At 34.9% G+C, this 6,545-nt stretch overlaps 1 non-coding gene across 1 annotated transcript; it reads left to right on the top strand.

Moving 5' to 3' along the window:
• The first annotated feature begins 518 nt into the window (after window positions 1–518).
• On the top strand, window positions 519–655 carry LOC133833308 (small nucleolar RNA Z247). The gene has a single exon (XR_009892699.1). It is a non-coding gene; the product is annotated as a small nucleolar RNA Z247 (small nucleolar RNA).
• The last annotated feature ends 5,890 nt before the right edge of the window (window positions 656–6,545 follow it).

The following is a 6,545-nucleotide window of genomic DNA, read 5'->3' as shown; positions in this document are numbered from 1 at the left end:
CGGCAGTGCATAGTTTTTTGTTTGGTTTAAAATGCATATGCTTATAAAATTTATATATAATTGTGATTGTGATTGAAAAAGATGGTATTTTTGAAAAAAAAATGGCATTTTTGCAAATTTGGGCTTTTCGGACCAAAATCACAAATGGCCCAGCCAACCCGAACCCGGGTGAACCCAAACCCGAAAAAACCCACAAATTTCGGATCGGTTTCGGTACCATTTTTCTTAACCCGAAACCCGCAAAACCCAAACCTGATGAACCCGAAACCCGAAAATTCGACCTGTGTGCACCCCTACTTTTGAACTCTATCTCTGAATCTATGATGGGTCATGTGCTTCGCTGCAATTTTTCTCAAGAACTATGGGTTCTCCTGGAAAATCTCTTCACAACCCAATCTCGCGCTCACATTCTCTAGCTACGATTTCAACTCCAATCCATGAAAAAGGGAGCTTTGTCTATTCATGACTATATTTAAAAAATGAAAACTATAGCTGATGGTCTCACTGCTGCAGGACGAGTTTTTAATGATGATGACTTGATTCTCTATATCCTTGGTGGCCTTGGACCTGAGTATGACTCAGTTGTCATTAATCTAACATCCAGGGTTAATCATGTTACCCTTTTTGACGTTCAGTTTCTCCTTCAGAGTCAAGAGATGAGGATTGATCAATCAACTCTGTTGTAACCACTGACCTCACTGTTCCATCTGCTAATTTTGCAGCTCAGAATAGGAAACCTTTTGTTCGTTCTCATTCTGGCAGGTCCTCTCCCTTCTGTGGTCGTGGCCGTGGTCGAAGCAACCATGGTCGTCTTGTTTGCCAAATTTGCAACAAACCAGGACATCCAGGAGTCAAGTGTTACTATCGCTTCAAGACAAGCTTTGCTCTAGCTCCCTTCAATCCTAATCAACCTGCCATTTCTCAGCATAATGCTCATGGCAGAACCGGTGGTAACTACCAGCAAGCTTTTATAGCTAACTCTGGCAAACAATCTCTTTCTGATGATGCAAATTGGTATCTTGACAGTGGTACCACAAATCACATCACTGACCATGCTGGAAATCTCCAAGCTCAAACTGAGTACAATGGTAAGACTCACTTGACAGTCGGTAATGGTCAAGCTCTTCAAATTTCTCATATTGGCAATTCTGTTATTAAAGCAAATGGTGCTACAAATCTGTCAAAATCAATAACATTCTTTGTGTTCCTTATATTACTAAAAATCTCTTAAGTGTTTCTCAACTCACCAAAGATAATAATGCCTATGCCACCTTTTATGCTAACTCGTGTGTTTTGAAGGACATGGATACAAAGCAGATTCTTCTTCAAGGGAAGGTTAGCAATGGACTCTATCAACTCACAGCTCCTGCTATACGTTCTCCAAGTCTCAGTTCAACTTGTCCTACCGCCCAAGTCTCAGCAAATAAAATCTTAAGTCCTAGTCAAGAGTCTGTCAAATCTTGTTGTAATGTTTTTGTCAATGAGTTTGAATTGTGGCACCTTAGGTTAGGCCATCCTTCCTTTAATGTACTCAAGCATGTTTTAACCAACGAAAAGAAAGCTTTGTTTTCCACTTTGCATTTTTGCTCTAGCTGTCAATTGGGTAAAGCTCATCATAAAACATATCCCTCAACTCTTAAAGAGTCCAAACATGCACTTGACTTAGTGCATTATGATATATGGGGGCCTGCCCCTACCTTGTCTAGACATGGATATAGGTATTACATTCACTTTATTGATGACTTTAGTAGGTATACTTGGATTTTCCCATTAAAAACCAAAGATGAGGCTTTTCAAGTGTTCAAAAACTTTCAGGCTCAAGTTGAGCGCCAACTCAACACCAAAATCAAAACTGTCCAAACCGATTGGGGCGGTGAATATCGATCCTTTGAGCCTTTCCTTCAAACATTGGGAATTAGATTTCGTCACCCTTTTCCATATACACATCAACAAAATGGCAAAGCTGAACGAAAACATAGGCACATCGTTGAAACAGGTTTAACTCTTCTAGCTCACTCTGGCATGCCTCAACGATTTTGGTGGGAGGCTTTTCAAACAACCACCTTCCTTATTAATCATCTCGTTACTCCTGTTTTACACTACAAAAGTCTCATTCACCAATTATTTAATCTCACACCAAATTATAAACTTTTAAAGGCTTTTGGTTGTGCTTGTTATCCATATCTTCGCCCCTATAATTCAAACAAGCTTCAATTCCGTTCAGCAATATGTGTTTTTATAGGTTACAGTCCAAGTCACAAAGGATATATGTGCCTTCATTCATCTGGTCGTGTCTATATTGCGAGTAGTGTATCATTTGATGAGTATGACTTTCCTTTTGCTACAGGGTTCACTTACACTACTGCTTGTACATATTCTGCCATCACACTTTCTCAGTACCCGCAATGGTTACCCTATTTACCCACTGTGACTTCTGAACATGTAGCTGGAACTGTGGATGTTGATATGGTATATTTCTCTCATTCACTTGCAGAAGACTCAACTTCATATTCACCTTTGACTCCCGATCAATCATCAAAACCAACCAGTTCAGGTAGTTCATCTTCTTACTCAACTCCTCCTTTGCATGTTCACTCACCTTTGTCACCTTTGCAGCAAGTTCCTCACCCACAAAATCCACCAGTTTTATCCTCTCGACAGCCACTCCCAAAACCATCCCACCCTATGATTACCCAAGCCAAAGCCGGTATCTACAAACCTCGAGTTTTTCATGCCTTTTGCCCATCACCGCTTGCCTTAATAACAGAATCTGAACCTGAAACCGCTGCTCAAGCTCTCACTCTTCACCATTGGAAATCTGCAATGGATATTGAATACTTGGCTCTCATGAATAACAATACTTGGACCCTTGTTCCTAGAACTTCTGCTATGAGTATTTTTTATAATCGCTGGGTATTTCGTGTTAAAATGAACCAAGACGGTACCGTTCAGTACTACAAAGTGCGTCTTGTTGCTAAAGGTTTTCAACAATAATCAGGGGTGGATTTCTTTGAGACTTTTAGTCCAGTTGTGAAGAGTTCTACCATTCGCATTATTCTTGCTCTCGTTGCCTCCAAAAATTGGAATATCCAACAAGTGGATATTGATAATGCATTTCTCAATGGCATTCTCACTGAAACAGTCTACATGTCACAACCCATTGGTTATGTCAATGCTGCCTTTCTCATCATGTTTGTAAATTCAACAAGGCTTTATCTGGGCTTCGACAAGCTCCTTGGGCGTGGTTTGATCGACTAAAGGCAGTTCTTTATCTCTGAACTTCAAGAACTCGGTTTCAGATTCCTCTCTCTTCAACTATCGCAATGCAGGTGCTGAACTTTATCTCCTAGTCTATGTCGATGATATTCTCTTAACTGGTGGCAATCATTAACAAGTCAAGCATATTATCACTCAACTCCAGCAGTTTTTCTCTCTAAAATTGCTGGGGTCTATGCCTTATTTTCTTGGTTTCGAAATCACTCGGGGAGCATACGGTATTCATCTTTCTCAAGAAAAATACACGACTGATTTGCTTCGAAAAACTAATATGCTCAAGTGTAAATCCAGCCCAACGCCTATCTCTCAATGAGAAAAGTTAAGTACTGGACATAGCAAACCTTTTGATCAACTTTCATTCGTTCGGAGTGTTATGGGAGGCCTCCAATACCTCACCTTGAGCAGACCTGACATTGCGTTCACTATAAATAAGTTAAGCCAATTTATGCATAGCCCTACTCAACATCATTGGGTTGTTTGCAAAAGGCTCCTTAGATATCTTCGTGGTACTATAGGACAGGGCCTCATCTTCAAACCTTCAAGTCATTGGAAAATCGAATGCTTCAGCGATGCAGATTGGGCTGGTTCTATTGATGATCGAAAGTCGACTACTGGTTACTGTGTAATTGGGAGGCAATTTGATTAATTGGTGCTCCAAGAAACAAAAGGCTGTTGCAAAATCATCAACTGAAGCTGAATATCGTGCTCTATCTCAGACTGCCACTGAGGTGGCGTGGCTGAAATCACTCTTCAAAGAACTTTGTCTTAATCAAGTGTCCCTGCCGTGATCTGGTGTGATAATGCAGGAGCTAAGCAACTTTCCTCTAATCCTGTTTTCCATAGCCGAACCAAGCACATAGAAGTTGATGTGCACTACACCTGTGACATGATCAAACAGGGTCTCGTTGAGGTGCGATACATTCCAACACATGAACAAACAGTATATATCTTTACCAAAGCAGTGTCAATCAACCAATTTCTACATTTAAAAGACAAGCTTGATGTTGTCTCGGTACCACATTCAATCTTGAGGGAGCATGTTGAAAAATAGAAGTTGACACCTCAGCATATTCATTGGATACCTCTGATTATTCCTCATTTATAGCTATCCAGGAGATGATTCTAGAATTAGACACACCCATAATTTGTGGAATTTATCTTATACGTGTGCCAATCAATCAGAATTGATTGGAATATTTTTTTGTTGTCACCATACAATGCTGCTGTAATATATATACCCCATTTATATATTGTATCAATCATCAATTTAAGAAATCATTAATCAGAATATTCAGTATATAGACCTTGTCTGCTTTATTTCTTTCTATCTTCATTTATTTTTATTAAAAACCATATAATATGTAAATTCTTCTTTATAGAAATCTATATGCATTAAAAAATTTATATATTCCACACTAAAGTATTTTATTAGAATAGAGATATAATTAGAAGTGTTTTGGTTTTAATAAAAAAGTATTTATATTGACAAATTATTATGTACAAGTACAAATTAAAAAAAATTACTATCTCAAATAATTTGAAATAGATATTTAATTTAACCCTAAACTTTTAAAGTAACATACTATATGTATTTACAATATTCAAATAAGTATTATTATGTGAATGCAAGTTTCTTGATCTGAAAAATTATGATATATTTCGATGCTAGAATTTATTATTATGCATAACTGAATTAAGTTGAGAATAATTTTGTTTTGTATATGACAATATAGAAGTTATTCAAATAAAATTAATGGGACTTTATGGAAATTTTACTTGAATAATATTTAGTCATTTGCAAAAGAAAAAATCCAATCCAAATAAAAAATGATAACTTTTTTTGAATAAGAGTTAAATCTAATATAATTTATAAAAAGGCTGAAAAAAAAAACTTATTATAGAATTTTTAAAAATATTTTAATTATATTTTCTTTAGTTTTTTTATATAAAATATTTTCTTCATAGAATATGGATTTAAAAGAAAATCTAGGTATAAAAAATGAGTACATTTTTTTTATTTATAATTATATTTTTTAAGGTAATTAAAAAGTAATATTAAAATATAATCAAAATAATTTTAATCAGTAAATATCACAATAGGCATAATTCGAAACCCCGAAATAGAATTTGATGCTCATGTGACATTTAGGGGAATTTGGTGGGCAAATGCATACAAAATCAAACGAAGATAAAGTCAACATTCATAGAGAAAATAATTCATGGGGCAAATATTGGGGCAACAATAATGATTTAATACTCTTTATAATATTATAAAGATGATTATCATGTTCTTCTCAAAAAAAAAAAAGAAAAAGAAAAGATGATTGGTATGTTAATTAAAGTGTCGTACGTAATTTTATTTTTACTAATTTAAGCTCTATTTTTTAATAGTACATGACAACTTGCTAATATACTTTTTATATATATGTATGTATGTATTAATTAGGCTTAGCTTACAAATATGGCTTATATTAGTATTGGTCATTCATTTTTTGGACCAGTTAAGGTTGGTATTATATTTATTTATATATATATATACACATTCTAGGATAATTTTGAAGCAACTCAAGTTAGGTGATTTTTTTTATACGCTACTCTTAGTAGTTGGTCACGCACTTGGGACCAAATTGATTATGTTATTGTGAACAAAGTTTGGTGTTTTGATGATTTTTAAGCAACACAAAAATCTGGATCTCCTTTTATTAAGTGGTCATTAGGACATAATACCTTTTGATGAGTTGTAAAGTTCGATCCATAAGAAAGATATATATATATATATATACATATATGGAGTATTGCAAGTTGAAGATACTCAAAGTTGTTATAAGCTTTCTTGATTATGTTGAGATCACAGATTGAAAAAGCCTAACAGCAAAAGAACTAATAAAATAATGTAAACTCGATTTACTAAAACAAGAAAAAAGAAAGAAGATAAAGTTAAAGTTATAGTTAAAGTTAAAGTTAAAACACCCATAAGTTTTGGATTTGATATTGGTTTTATTTTAATACTAATTAAGTAAATATATATATTAAACATTTTTTCTCCTAAGTTGGTACCATAGATAATGGAGAGATCGAGATAGCTAAGATATATGCAAGGACCCCCCCAAGGTGATTGTAGCATAGATATGTACCCAAGCCAATCTTGGTTAGCTAATATCTTTAATGAACATGTGTGTTAAACAAGTCTCATTTATTGTTCAACTAATTAATCTTTTTCCAAAACTTATTTAGAATCATTTTTGAGGTTGATAGATAGAAATCTTGCA

The sequence above is a fragment of the Humulus lupulus genome, chromosome 4, assembly GCF_963169125.1.
Source record: "Humulus lupulus chromosome 4, drHumLupu1.1, whole genome shotgun sequence".
NCBI classification, from domain to species: domain Eukaryota; kingdom Viridiplantae; phylum Streptophyta; class Magnoliopsida; order Rosales; family Cannabaceae; genus Humulus; species Humulus lupulus.
This window is presented reverse-complemented; position numbering and strand designations above follow the sequence as displayed.